Genomic DNA, 16,454 nt, shown 5'->3' with positions numbered 1-16,454 from the left:
GCTTGTTTCATTTCAGACATAAACCAGTGTCATACCTCATGACCTAAATATTATCATATCTTGGTGACAGGTTCCTGCAGTGACATCTTGTATTTGTTTACCAGAAGGGAGGTGGGATAAATGGAGGTTTTTCAGTCTATTTGAGTGATCACTCATTACATTATTTGATATCTTTCAAATGAAAAGCTTTGAATGGTTGCATTACCTGTAGGTTGACATAGCACCTGTCATTGGTTGATAGAACATGTTGCCACAACAAATAAACCCCACCACCTTTGAGGCCTCTAAGTGCCTGTGGCATAGACAGATTTGAGCATTGTTACGCTCAGTGTGTCTCCACTGCTAATTTGCACTTGAACTGGAACATGCTATTTTTTTTTTATTCTGTGTCCCTGGAGAGGAAATCTCCTTACAGAATTCAAGAGCTCATTTCTCACAGTGATATGATACAGAGGTTAAAAATAGTGTGTAATCATTGCACTCTTTTACATGTATCCATGTTTATGACAAAATACAATGTATGTTCATTGACTGGGTGTCATATCTCATACCTTATTCAGTATCTGAAGCTTTAAAACACACATGATATCATATCAAAGCTCAAAGTCTATGTAACTACATGTAACTGATTCATATGCCATGTACCTGCTACTGAAAGAAGAATGAAACCCAAAAATATGTTAATTGAGGGAATGCAGCAATATCAGTTTAAAACAATATGAAGAAAATACAATGAAAATTCAACATATTTTACTTTCCTACTGCATAATGAAAGAGCACTTGACTTGTACCACTTTCAGAAAGTAGGGGAAAATTACTACCTTTGTGTTAGTAACACCTTGAGGGAATGTGCATTTTTCATTGAAAATAAACCTTTTGAGGAATTCTTTTATATTTTCATGATATTGTTTTCCCAACATGGCATCGCAGACTGTTACAATCTTTTCATCCAGTGGTGGCTGCATCAAAACTTTACAAATTCACAACTTTCAAACCAACGGTCCTATTTTCCTCATGAGCTTCTCTGGGTTTGCCAATAATTAAACATGTGGTAGTATGACTACAGCATTAAATTGTTGAATACCTGCACACATATTTACAGTCATTGTCAAAATCTGTCAAAATTAAGCGCCATTTTAAACATTTTAAAATAAGTCCACCATCAGACATAGCAAAACAGAACCTTCCCAATGACACCTCATTTTATATTCATGGAACATTCTGGAAGTCATGCTTAAAAGTATCCCATATTTTCTTATTATTTTCTATCTTTTTTTAGCAGGTTTAATCATAAATATCTCAAATTGACAAGAATGGAGTTTGCTTGTTTTGCAATGAAACTCTTCATTTGTTTTCTCTCTGTTTGTCGCCAAGCAATCATTGAATAATTGTTGACAGTTATTTCTGGCTCCCCTTCTTTCATCTACAAAGTGCACAAAAATGTGCATAAATGCACCTTTTCAGAAAAGCACTTTTGTGACATAAGGACATAAAAATGACTTCATGTTTCCATAAATGTCAAAGAAATGGCAAATATACATCCTTCATATCTCCAACCTTTTACCTGCATATGAAATTTTTCACAAATTTCACAAAGAGCCAAGAGTCAAGCAAAAGTGTTTGTCTACACATGCATTGAATGCCATTTTCAATTTGCGAAAGTTTCATGCCGTGAAAAAGATCGTCGGCTCCAGTTTGTGAAATTTTCGTACCACCAATGTTTGTGGTTTTACAGTGGGATTTGAGAATGAGATGAGATTATTAACCCATTCCTTATGGGAACCTGGTGACCTGTGTATTATGTCTATAGGGATTTAAGACTTCAGGAGGGAACATGTTAACTGCTTGTTTTTGTTTTGTTTTTTCTTTTCATGACTTGGAGACCTCTCCCTGGCGTAGCTTAAATTTCACTTTATGTGGTAAATACACTCCTACTGGAAACCAGATTTTAGTTTGAAGTGCTCATCTTCTTTCCCCCATCTCATTGGCAGATTTAGTATTGGTGTGTTACAATTGAAGAGTTTGTTCGCAAAAACCGATAAGTCCATTTTTGAAGATTTTGAAGTATGGTCTCTGTCATAAAGTACAAAATAATAACTTTTAAATGATATATTGGTCACTACATATAAAGGTACATTTTTGAAGTTATGGTCAAAAGAAGCAAAAATTTTCTTATTATTCTCTTTATTTTTCTTAACCTTTAATTGCAAATATCTCTATTTGGCAAATATGGACTTATCGGTTTTTGCGAACAAACTCTTCAATTATTTTTAAACTCTATGAGTTATTGATAAGTCAAGAAAGCTCAGGGAAATATACAGATAGCTTTGTCCTATTTATTAAAGTTGCATGACAGAGAGACATAAAAGGATATCTGAAAAAACTCTGTAAAAAAAGAAAGATCAGAAAACAGGTCTGTTGATAAATTTGAGCATTTTGGTATGTGTAAATGTTTACACACAGTAGGAAAAGTTTGAACAACTATTTGTAAAACCTAAAAAACTTTGATCGTATTAAGAAAATAGACACGACACCACAGGAAATTCATATTGTTTGCAATATTTGTATTGGCAAGATATCGGCATCTTGACCTCGGTCCACATTGTGTATTTGCATCTGAACTTTGGATCTCAAGCCCACATGAAGGATAAATTCTTGGCAGGTGGAACCATGAGGAACCAGTAAATGAGGATCTTTCTAGGTTTCCACACTCTTTATCAAAGCTTTTACATACACCCAGAACTAAGATGTGAACGTGTCCTCAATTACATTTCATACTATATAACGGGTGCATCTATGCCTAATTCACAATGTTAGGTAGAATCACTGTTTTGAAACCTTCATCCAAAATGTTCATCCTAATTGCTCACCTTAAACGGCATTCAAGGGTAATGTTTATCCTCCTTTTTTTTTCATTTAATTTTGTCCCTACACCCTTGCCCACTCCTCGAGTAACCAGCAAATTACATGCTGCTCTGTGAACCATTTGAATATGAGTTTATTTCTTGCCATATTTTTTAGCTCTTCATATACATGTAACTTCTGGCTCAGCTGCCTATAGCTATAGAATCCAGAAGATGTATGAATTGAACATTGTGCATTGGCCAGGCGTGAATTGTCAGGTGAACCAGAAAGATATTTAGACGATATCAGTATAACCTTCTTTATACATGATTTTGCCTTTATGCTTTCCTCGCAAATGTTTTGGGAGAATCACAATATGATTGTAAATGCACCTTCTTGTGTGGTTAAAATCAGCATTTTAAACTGGTAATTTTATAAAAATGAGTTGGGAGTTGGATCACAACCATGTTTTGAACTAAACATGTTTCAAAAGCCTGATCATGCCCCCCTTCCTTCAAAAAACAAAACAAAACAAAACAAAAAACAGAAATGCATCCCAATGGACTATACTGTAATTTCCGGTATGTCTACATACAATCTTGAATAACATTTCTACCAAACATGTTTCTCAAATCATAATGGAAAAGGGGTTCTAATCCTGATTTGACTGAATCTGCCGGAATATTTCTAATCTATACATAATTTGACCTCTCAAACACAATGAGGTGGTAGAACCTAGCTTTACCTCAAAGCCAGACCTCAGAGTCAGATCAGTGAGGAAACTCACTTCAGTGACCCAACACTTACATTGTAGCAACTGAAGTGGAATTACAAACAAGCTCTTTCAAAGGTGTGAAAACTCTGCAAAGGGTTGTGCAAATGGGTCATCACAGCAAGGCCACATCTGCTATTTGAGCAATGGACGTCTTGGGGGATTTTTCCTAAACCACACTTCAGTTTCTATGATGCTGAAAATGTCTGCCATGCAGCTTCCTGATCTCGAAAGTAGGAATGATTGAGCATGGGGAGATGGTTCATAACTGTTAGATGACGAAACCTCTCAGTCTATCATGACTACCAAAATAAATAAGCAAAACTTCCTTCACTTACCACAATGCAACAAATTACCTTTGGCTGCTAAGGGACGCCTATAAGGCAAAACTGTCCATTAGCATTAAATGAAACCAAAGCCCAAAGAACAATGTGGATTGAGTGAAAGCAGCAACATTAGTAGAACACATCAGTGAAAGTTTGAGGAAAATCGCAAAAGTTATGAATTTTTAAAGTTTTGGTGTTGGAACTGCTGGATCAGGAGACTACTAGAGTTTATGACATCATGTGTGGAAAACAATAAAAGAAAACATAAAGGGAATTCCGCAAAAATCCATTTCTCATGCAAATTAAGGGTAAGGGTTAAGGGTAGTAATAATTCCCCATGCTTTCTGAGTGCGGTTAGTCAAGTGCTCTTTCATTAAAGGGACTGTACAGTACTGGTTGAGGTGGGGATTCATGTTTTGAACATTCCTAAGTGAGATAATGAAAAGCCTCTTATGAAATATGAAAGAGCACGTAATTTCAAGAAGGATACAACATTTATTTGATGAAAATTGGTTTTCAAATGGCTGAGATATCCAAAAAAGTGCTAATAATAAAAGGCGACATGCCACAACTTTATTAGGATCTCTTTGTTTCACCTTGTTTTAGGATATCTCAGCCATTTCAAAACCGATTTTCATCGAATAAACTTTTGATACCCCTTAGAACTGCATGTTCTTTGACATGTCATAGAGTGGTTTCTGAATATCTCGCAAAACGTTGAAAGATGAATCCTCACCTCGACCAGAACTGTACACACCCTTTAAGCTAGAAAAGTGAAAGCATGCTGAATTTTCTTTATATTTTCTTTATATTGTTGACCACACATGACATCATGAACTCTAGTAGTCTCCTGATCCAGTGGTTCCAACACCAAAAGTTTAAAAATTCATAACTTTTGCATCGATTGTCTGATTATCCTCAAATTCTACATGTACTAATATTACTGCTTTCACTCAATCCACATTGTTCTTTGGGTTTTGGTTTCCTTTAAACAGATAGTGTTGTGTTAAAAAAAAAAGAAGAAGAAAGAAATCAGACCCTAATAAAAAACCTAATTTGTCCCAACAGAGAATGCAAAGCACCCCACCCACTCCGCCTCAAAAAAAAAAATGATACTTGACTCTTTGTTCGTCTATTCAAGCCCCTGTGTGCCACACTACTCTTAGAGCACAGCTCATGAGTGCTTTTGGAAAACATTCTATTTTTCAAAGCCATTTCACTTTTTACTGAAACATATATTCTATAAATGCAGAACAGCAAAGTTGAGGAGATAATTGCAAGTTTTGCGGAGATGCCAATTTGCTATAACACTTTCAATGTACTGTTGTACACTGTGATTCATTTATAAGCTTATTGTAATAATATTATGATATATTGTGATTTGTATGCAAAATACTGTATAAGCTGTTATTTTGCGAATTTCACAAATCACTGTTGGACCGCAAATTGAACAACACGTGAAAATGTCGCCCACGCGCTGGTGTAATAGTGCCTTTACGACAGCTTTGTGTCAATTCGCGAGAACAACATCTCGCAAAAATGTCTAAATGATCTCCTCATTCGTGAAAATATCTGTACAAGGAAATAACAGCTTATACACTATGTGAAGTTGGCGAGCCTTTGATTGAGTCAGGTGTGAACGTTACACACAAAGAATCTAAAAACAGAGTCATTTTTCCACAGCTAAAAACAAGGACAATTTGATATTGGCTCTGACAAAACAGGTTGTTTTTAGAGGCTTATTCATGAGTTCGCTGAGAGTGTGAATGAGAATTCTGGCTTCAGCCTAATCTAGAAAAAGCAGCTTTGATCATGTGTCATTCCTGTTGCAGGCAGGGGAAGGAAGAGATAATAGAATGACAGCACTAAGCTGTCACTACCATGACATCTCTATTCCATCCAGGGTAATGGGACTTTAATCTGAGCTTGTTTTCACACGGCACACATTCTAGTGATTCATCACTAGAATCATCATTCAAGTGACTCATTTTGGCCGTGTGAATGCAAACTAGAATCATGGAGGGTAATTCAGATGATGGTCCAAAGGTGTCAAACCTTCTCTCCTTGCTCTGATACACAAAACCACAGAATTTGTACAGCCTTCCTCAGCCATGTGTACGGAGTACAATTGTATTTAAATCCTAACTGTAATTCAGCAATTAATACAATTATGTTTCCCTGCACATTTGAAAGCAGCCAATGTAGAACAACTTATTGAGAGATTACAGAGAGAGAGAAAGAGAGAGAGAGAGGGAGAGGAAGAGATATGCAGAGGGACCAAGACAATGAGAGAAAGATACCCTAAAACCAGACATTTTCCTGATTTTTGTGGGGAAATATGATTCACAAAATTAAAATGCACGCAAAAGTTCTTGTCTACACTTTATATGCATTGAATGCTATTGGCAATTTGTAAAAATTTACAGTAACTGAAATGTAAAGTGAAACCATTTTATGGAACAATGCGCTTTTGCAATGAAAAAGGATAGAAATTCAATGAAAATTTGAACTAAATAGAAAAAATATGTGTGTCTAAATATCACTGAGCCCATCAGAATGGTCTTCAAGAAAATGTCAGGTGATCACATGACCAACAACATTAAAATTTTTCTGCAGTTAGCATTCTCATGACAAACTGTCACAGCAAATATTGTCTATTGCACTCTGGTACGCAATTTCCTGGTGATGTTTAGAGGGCATTTACAACAATTGTCGAGCAACTTTCACTCTTATGCCACAAACTTTGGTAATTTTTTTTTCCTTCTTTTTTTTTTTTGTCACAGGCAATGTGAGTAGCCCAACCACAATTTGGGGGGGGGAAAATTGGGTTTAAAGTCTAGTTTTCGTCAGGCACACAGGCACAATGGGTCCATTCATAACACCAAATTGATGCCTTGAATCAAAACCACAAAGTTTCATTTCAAGACACTAGAGTTCTCACAGGAGCTTGTTTACATGTCAAACACAAAACTTTCTTATAATATCGTTGTTTATTGAGACAAATCACTTATTTTGCAGTTTTTTTCTTTTTCATTGTCTGCAACATCATTCGGGCAAAATGGTGACAGATGACACAAAATGTTGAGATCAGTGATCAAGTCGGGAGACTTCACGAACCTGTCCACCGGCAGGATTTCAACATAAGGACCATTTACACTCTACTTACAGCGAAACAGTGTGGTATTTAGGGTGGGAACTCCAACTTCCTGCGAATTACACATGCGACATTTGAGTGTAAATCCTGTCACAAAATATCACGCAATACTCTGTACTCTCTCTCTCATCTGACCTGTCACACTTCCTGTCTTGCCCCTGTAGGAGATACGCATGATGCGCAGCACTTACATACTGTACTGTAAAAGTGGAAATTTTCGCAGTGTGGAAATTTTCGCGCATTTCGCACAACCAGAAACTAGCGCGAAAATAAAAGCATGTGAATATTTTTACTTGCCATATGTTCCAGCAGTTGATGTCTTGATTCCATGGAATTAAAAACACGCGACACTCTTCGTACCCAGCCGAGCGCGAAAAATTAGTCGCACGAAAATATCGTTCCACTTTTATAGTAACTCGAAGAGGTGTACTTTCAGGCCAGAAATATCACGGTATTTCATGAATAAAAAGGGTACCAGCTGAAATACCATGGTATCTATTACCATAGTATCTTGTCAATGAGAACGGTGACAACGAATCACCATGGTATTTAAATCATTGTAATTCTAATATGGATGTATGTATACAAGGTTTTCCTAATACCCTTTGGGCAATTCTTTGCCATTCCCAGCGTAGTATGCTACTACAGAAGAACACATTTATAAATTCAATTACTGTGGAAAGTTAAGATAAGATTTGAAGAGTTTGTTCGCAAAAACCGATAAGTCCATATTTGCCAAATGGAGATATTTGCGATTAAAGGTCAAGAAAAATAAAGAGAATAATAAGAAAATTTTTGCTTCTTTTGACCATAACTTCAAAAATGTACCTTTATATGTATAATGACCAATATATCATTTAAAAGGTATAATTTTGTACTTTATTGCAGAGACTGTAATTCAAAATCTTCAAAAATGGACTTATTGGTTTTTGCAAACACACTCTTCATTTGTTGCACCAGGTCTGCAATCTAAAAGGAGGTTACATCTTTGTAGACTTTGTTGAAACGTGCAACATTTTTATGAAATGAATGAAAAATACCATCAAGTGACATTCCTGCATCTATTCCTCGTATTCCACTGTTCTGAAACTCAACTTTAGGCAAAGAAAAGGACATTTGATATCTAAGTTATCTGAGAAGGGATCTTTTTTAATTATAACTTTGAACATATAACAGTGTTAATGCAGTTATGGTGTACCATGCTCATTTTCCAAACTCTTACAACAACATCAATCCTTCAGGCTCACCTACACGCAAAGTTTGTTTTGCATAACATTTGTGAAGAACATCTCGTACATTCATGTTACTTTGGAGGATACTGCATTTGAGTAATTCACCTGTACTAGAAACACACTACCTGTATAAAATTCACCTGTACTAGAAACACGTTACCTGTAAATTCACCAGGCACTTGACATTCAGCAGTCTGCTTTTCAAAGTTACTACCTATTTCAGGAATGGAAAAAACATACTGCCTAACAATTCCGCAACATCTGTGACGTGTGGTCATCATCTTTCGCTTTCATATGGTCAAGTCATGTTCTCGACCTCAGTTACTCACCTATCAGCTTTTCCTGGACAACCATCATATGTGGTCACTCCCTCAATGCCATCACCTCCACCCACTCACACAGGTTGGTTGTGCTATTATGTAATCACTCAATGTACAGCGCATACCATTTGCCTCTAAAGCTGCATTCCCACACAGGAGTTATCGTTATTTTGTATCGCAATTATTACAATAACTGATTTTATTTGCTCCTATTCACACACACTGCACATGACAATTAATCAGGAGAGTTTGAAAAAGTATTAACAACAGTGGTGGGAACATAACCTAATGAGCATCCAGTGTGGGGACCTACAAAATATTGGTGGCACTGTACATGATACTTCCAGATTGCGTTTTTAAGCGATTCCAGTCCATGAAAACTACTAATCTCATCATGTATGACTTGACCAGCACTACGAGAATGAACTTGTATTCAAGGGCGCCACTTCCCCTAGGACGGTAGCAATCACAATTATAAGAACACTGTGTACGCACAGATATTGTCTCTTGAATATTAATGTTGATTGCTTAAGTTGCAGTGAAATATTGATAAAATAAATTTTCAATGAAACGCCTTCAGTTTAAATTCCTATTTAACTACACTGGATTGCAGACCCATAGCCCTCTTTACAGGCTTTAAAGTATACTGGTATCTCTGTCTGACTACTAGTACTAGACGTACCGTACAAAATGTAATGTTTGGACATTCCGAGTACGGGGGATACTGAAAACTGCAAGATCAACAACATCAAACATAGACCAAACATGAACTATCACACACTGCTCAAAGTATCACATGAGCCCCTATCATCATGACTTGGCTTGCTCTGTAAATTCTGCTAACAGATGTTTGCATTTTGATTGTGGTCTGGGGGTTTCCCCACACCGTCCTCCCGCATTGTTAACACCGCTCATCTCGCATCACGTTGCTGGCAGTGACATTTGGTTGATTCCCATGAAAGGGAATATTTAGAAAATTACAAAATTGCCCTATATTGTTTTTACTTTGATCATTTAAAGCTTTAAATAACAAAACAAAATGCAAAAATTTTTGAAACACCATGCAATGATTGATATTTCTTTTGTGTGGATATCAGTCTATTACAAATTGAAATGTCTAACATGATGCATCAAGATTTTTTCTCCTATACAATGTATTTGGTTGGAAATGCTGGCAATTGATAAAAATTATTTTCCTCGAGCAGTGTGCATCAATGGCATGCAAATAACTCAACCCCACAACTCCAGGTAACCTCCAGAGGACAGCCAGAGAACATTGTTACCTTGTGTCTGTTCAAGACACAATGCAGTATAGACAGTCTTCGCGTAGCCCCTAGAGAACGTTGATACAATATCTTACCCCAGAAATCTTGTTGCCACCATGGCGTGCATTCATGGTAAACATATTTTGAAAAAGAAAACAGTAATTCAAACATCTTCGTAGATAATAGGCCTAAATGTGTGTATTAGTACACATGTACGTGCACAGTATGCAACATATCGGCAATGTCAATGATGTGATATGCACCAATCACATTTCCTGCATATGTACACTTTGAATTGGCCAGGAACCCTATCAGGATGGCTAAATCTATATAACATACCAAGAGAAGGTCTTCAAGCAATGCCTCTTAACCTGTTGAAGACGGACTGATTTTGCTACAACACATATCTCCCATAGATGCCTGCCCGAGTATACTCGGGACTTGTCCTCAACAGGTTAAAAAGACGATGCAATTGTTGTTCACCGCATGCTTTGATAGTAGAAAGATACCCTGTTTCATCTCCAGAGAACACCTGGAAAACATCTGAGTAAAGTCTGCTTTGAAGATGGGGCATAAGTGTGAACTATTGTAGATCTTTTTTTTTATTATTCCAGTGATTTAACATTGCTGTATGAAGCCTGCCATGAGGGTGCATGATCCTCAAACTGATAATAATATGTGAATGGGTCTGCAGATCCACACATCTCTCCGCCTCTTTTCCTCCAATCATTGAATAAAATCTGTCCCAGCAGCACAAACCATGCAGCAACATCCTTGCCTTCAGGGGTAGCTAACACTGATAAAAAGACAACCTTGATCTATTTTCAAACCCTCATTATATCCTCAATCAAATATCAGGATATCCCACCGGGTATGTTTCTTACGGATAAGGAAGCAGGGGCTTGCCAGTAAACGACAGATAGACTAGCATGCATAATGAAAGCACTAATTAGTCCTAGTTACATACCTGAATAGTTTTTTGGAAATCTATTTTTGCAGCCCAATGGGAAAAACATTAATTCTAGTGTGTGGATATACAAACACACACACACACACACACACACACTAACACACACCAAAAAAAAAAAAAAACCTGACTATGCATGAATTTGCTCATCTTGATTTTTTTTTTTTTTTTGGGGGGGGACACAAGTTTACAATAATTTGCTGCACTCAGTGTGTGTGAAGACATGCAAACAAAACTCAAGTTTCAAGTTTCATACTTCAACTGGACACACTAGGGGTGCGTTCGAGCGCTCTCCTAAAGCGAACTGTACCGTACCGTACCCGCGCCAGAGGAGCGTTCGAACGCTCCTAAAGTGTACCGTACCGTACAGTACCGAGCCAAAAGTGGACCACTTCCCGATGTGCTCCGAAAGCGTACCAAAGCGTACCAAAAGTTCGTTGTAAAGCATGCGCGTATCAAGCGCATACGTCACAATGCAAAAACATCATTCTCTTTGTTCGGGACAGCTGTAAGTAGGTCAAGAGCAAGGTGAATGACCTTCTTGCTACAAACAAGCGTGAACTTTTCTAAAAATAACTCGAGAGGTACGCTTTCTCAACAGAGCATTCGAACGCTCCCAAACTGACACAGTACGGTACGGTACGCTTTAGTTCAGTTCGCTTTGGTTCGCTTTAGAGCGCTCGAACGCACCCTAGGTCCACACATTATAGGGTGCCCAGGCAGGGTCACCTCCCTGGTACTGTAAAAGTGGACATTTTCGCAGTGTGGAAATTATTGCACTGCATTTCGTGCAACCAGAAGCTAGTGGAAAAAAAAAAAAAAAAGAAAACATGAATTTTTTTTGCATGCTGTATCTTTCAGTAATTAATGTCTTGATTCCACTGAATTGAAAACATGCAAAATTAATCTCACCTAGTCAAACAGGAAAAATCACTCATGCAAAAATATCCACTTTTACAGTTTAATTCAAGCATGTGCAGTTTTTGTTTTTGTTTTTGTTTTTGTTTTTTGACATGCTTCTCTTCTAATCTAATGATATGGGTTGGGCATGTGTGAACAGTAGCAAATAAAATCACATTTTGCTTAATGCTGTAAAAATATTAACTTCTGTGTTTGAATGTGGTGTTGGGAATAGCTTCCTTCCATTAAACTTTTGGTTACGAGCACCTCATTCTCACTCGCATAATGCCTAACATGTCACTGATAACTAAAAATATGTACTAGTCCTGAAGTGGGGTAGCTTTCTCTGAGCAGTATTCAATATTTGCATTTATACTGATAAAAAATATGTCTTTGCAAACACAACTTACTAGTCCTTTTTGTTTGCAAACCATCAAATTTTTATTAGTCGATAAAGTCACAAATCATCTGTCCTTCAGTGTACTACATGTCAGATGTCACTCTTTCAAGGTACACAACTGCAATTCATCAAAATTTCTCATAACTTGCTTAAATTGGCTTTGCTCTTAATTTTGGCTAAGCATTTCCAGCAATTAATCAACAAAAGAAAACCAAAATAAGACAATTTGTTTTTTTATGTTCACCACTACGAGTTACTGTTAAAGTCTTACTGATTTTTAGCTTTTTTTAAAGCTTTTTTTTTTAAGGATCTAAACCAAAGATATTCATGAGATCCCGTCTCTGACAAAGCATTAAAAGACAACAAGAGGAATTTCCATTGCCGGTCCTCTTTTAGTTGCTTATTAAGTCGATATCACTTGTACCTATCAAATTTTCAAGCACAATGAAGGCTATTTCAGAGCAGGCCAGTACTTCCTTTATTCTTATGCTGCAGTGAGGCTTGAAACCTTTATAACTGAAAAAGCTTTCCACTGCCATGTCCAAACACATTGTGATTAAATTGTATCCCTAAGAGAGAGAGAAAAAAAATAGGCAAACACCACAGAGAAAGGGGAAGGGATGAATAAATTGAGACTAGTTTCCTTTTTAACTTCATGCCTTAAAGAAAAGAGATTTGATACAAAATCGAAAGAGGGAAATCCACATGGCAGGTCTAGACCTATTGTGACATCTGACTGACAGATTGATTAATAGCTCAAAAAAAAAAAATAGAGGGGAAAGCAAGCCCACGTATCCAAATGGACACGGTGGAATCTACAAATAAGGGGATCCGCAAAGACACATGTAAGATCTACAAAACTGTCCATCTCAACACGGGCACTACTGCTTCTCAAGGGTACGGAAGCAGTGAATGGTGGATGGGATGACAAAAACCTCTTGCTTCAATATTGTGTAAAATTTATGTGGATCGAGCTATAGAAGAGTCTCGGGTGAGTAAAACACTGAGGATGAATAGACCTACAGACACAGTACCTTTAACAAAGACAATTGGGGCACAAAACTAGAACAAAGAGGACATAGATTAACTTACCCACAAACCCACCAGTAGATGATCAGTCCGGTAAAATGGTGAGATGTAGAGTCAAATATGAAGTGATATGAAAAGAATCGCTGACTTTCCTTCTGCTTGGCTCGGAGTCCTCATTGATATGATTTAGGCTACTTCAGCATTTGATTTTGGCTGTGGTAGATTGCGACCGCGACCGAAATTAGAAGGAAAACTTTCAATTTTGTCACATTGGTCGCATACCTTCAGCCGGCAGTCACTGAACGTGATTATAAGAACAGACAAAATGAAGAGAGCCATTAATACCAGCACCGTATTAGCATAGAAACATCGACTTTTTTTTTCTGTGAGGCTTTCAGCGGGTGCAGAGCAACCTGTAATCGGCTTGGTTCGGGCAGAATCACAAGGCACTCTCCGTATGCTCGCGATCAGGTAAGGCAGGCCGATACCCACTGCTGTGTTCGTAACGAAAGAGCCGCTGTAGCATTTTGCACCGTAACTAGCTTCATGCCGGTGGGGCGTACTGACCGTACCCATCAACACCGCACCACAACGTATGCATTGCAGACAGGCTCCGTGCGCACGCTGCATTACTAGAGCACGATTCTATTACGTCATCGCTGAATGCTTACGAGGGATTTCCCCTTCTTTTTACCATCCGTTTCCATAAAGTGCAGTAGGACATGTATTACGAGAACCAAAACCGGTGTTGCAGGCATTATTCACGCGCACATGTGAATACACGATGTATGTTTTTTGAGGGGCACACGCCCCCTCGATGTTAACATACATTAATGAAACGAATGTTACGGTATTTGTATTATCAACAACACATGTTACAGGGTGGCTCTTCACGCCGTACATGCGCATGCGAAAAAAAAGTAATATTATTATAGCACACGTGCTTTTGCATAATGGGCCTACGTCAGTAAACTGCCACATAAACAGTACGTTCGATCTGGCATTGTGCGTTTTCAACCCTGAAATCTCTTCAATGTAATTAAAAAAATAAAATAAAAAAAATAGTGAAGCAATTGAAGCAATTGAGATTGCTACGCCCTGCTTTGTCCAATTACAATTAACAAAACTAACCAATCATAGGCTAGGGGCCATAAGGACAGAACTGGGAGTGTATAGATTGCATGTACATAAAACTAGATATTCTATGACTGGGTTTTAGTAATTCATCGAGACATAATGCAAAGTACTCCGATATCAATCATGTGACACTACTTTACTTAAGATGACTTTGATGTTCATCATTCAAAACAAGTGAGTAAAAGTTTAACTTTCTGTAATCTTCCTGAATTAAGTTAGACAGGCATTAAGTAGGGGCCGCGGAACCGGTGGGCTGGAGGCCTGCAACCCACCTCCCCCCCCCCCCCCCCCCCCACCTGAAAAATGTTTCGCGGCTCCTGTTCCCGCTGACAGTTTTAAGATATGATCTGTGTTTGATCAAAAACTTCCTGTTATTTTTTTTTTAAATAACGAGTTAATAACCTTGGAACGCTATGTCGTTGGAACATGTGAGATTGTTTCGACTTGAATGGGACCAAAATCCTCTTTGTTGAACTCAGCCACAATTTCCCTTCAATTTTGCATTTGGTATAATTATATGGAACGTAACTGAGTCAAATCTTATCCCTCTAATCGCGCTTGTGTAACGGTGACAGAAAGTTTGTTTTCCTGAGAACGTTTTGTGAGATTGCACATGATTATTTCGGACACCCTGGTGCCTTCATTAGCACTTTGCACCTTTCTTCACAGTTTCACTCGGAATTTATGCAGCTGATAATAGGAAGAAAATTATAAAGCGTTAACTGAGAATCGCCTTTTTAAGATATTGTATCTCCTATACCTCGTTCGTGGGAATTTTTCCATTTAATTCAAATACTGTCACTCATAGGAACAATTAAGTGTAAGTAGGGCCTACTAAAAATATATATATCAAAATGTTTCTTGTCTTACATTTCTCTGGGTTTGAAAGTGCGAAGTGGGCCATCCACATTGTACCTAGGTTTGCCTGTTTGTTTTAATTGATTTGGTTTGCGCGCGGTTTGGTTTGTTTAAAGTACCTGGACACGCCATCCACCTGCACTTAGCAGACGACGTTACCATGTGAATCATTACGTGATCTATAATGCTCACCAATTGATATCTTGCTGTGTGTTGTCATGGCTTGACTGCCGGTCGACCAAACGGAGCATTCTCTCATTAAGACATTTCTGACAAAGTATTCCATCACCCTACAGTGAGACAAACACAACCACAAATGCTTCTTTATGGCTGTCTTACAAGTCATGATGACGCATTCCTAGCCAATCGATGCTTGACCAGTACGTACTTTTGAGTAGCAACCACATGTTTCTGATGACCTGAGTGTCGTTTCTGACTCACTGTAATTAGACATAGACATGTTTCGTTGGATTCGGGAATCCGCCATCAAAACATAAACACTCAGTGAACATTGTGGAGCGGAAGTCAATGCATCTGCATAATGATGCCTTGCGACTTGAACGCATCACACATCAAGCGTATCAAAACTACGGCAGATCATCTTTGTAAGACACAATGTACACGATATCTATAGAGCGTGTCGTTTGTCACCCTTATAATACTGAAAAATGCAAGACACGCCTGGTTTGGTAAGAAACACTTCTTATGGACTGTATATCAAAATGAGTCATTTTACATTATTAGTAAGTCATCATGCATGAGTATGCGCGATTTGTATCTTTATTACCATGGTACAACAAGCTGTCTCCTGCCTTGCCCTTCATGCAGTGCATTGCACTTCTTCCTACAGTAAGCGTACTTAGGAAGCCTACTTTGAGCCATATAATAATACGGACTCTTATAAACAAAGTAAAATAACAAATAATAGGCCCTGTACTGTGGCAGATGTTATGTCGGTCTGAAGATTTTTTTTCTTCTTCTTCTTCTCCTTCTCCTTTTCAGATTGCTGTTCGGGAAAACCCCGCGACATCCATTGTTACTGACCTTTCTGTGTGTGCAGTCAAAGTATTCAACAAGTTTTCAAAGCAGGCTATCGAATTCAACGCATATATTATATGGGTAGAGTCCTATGCGGAGAAATCAAGGAGTATTATACAATTACCGCTTGGGGCAAAGACACTGTTATTTCCATAGAAATACAGGTACATGGAGAGTAACGTAATGTAAAGGTAGTCAAGTGGTAGTTAAAG

General features: G+C 37.9%; 1 protein-coding gene across 1 annotated transcript in view; it reads right to left on the bottom strand.

The window, feature by feature from the left end:
• Positions 1 to 13,768, bottom strand: part of LOC139733903 (uncharacterized) — a 59,609-nt gene extending 45,841 nt beyond the window's left edge. The window contains exon 1 of the mRNA XM_071644713.1: positions 13,273 to 13,768. The gene's annotated coding sequence lies outside the window, so the exon portion shown is untranslated. The remainder of the gene's footprint in view (positions 1 to 13,272) is intronic.
• Positions 13,769 to 16,454: the final 2,686 nt, after the last annotated feature.

The sequence above is a fragment of the Diadema antillarum genome, unplaced genomic scaffold (assembly GCF_040938485.1).
Source record: "Diadema antillarum isolate AM-2024a unplaced genomic scaffold, OU_Dant_1.0 seq00000503_RagTag, whole genome shotgun sequence".
NCBI classification, from domain to species: domain Eukaryota; kingdom Metazoa; phylum Echinodermata; class Echinoidea; order Diadematoida; family Diadematidae; genus Diadema; species Diadema antillarum.
The sequence above is the reverse complement of the archived record's forward strand: the minus strand, read 5'-3'. Positions and strand labels throughout refer to the sequence as shown.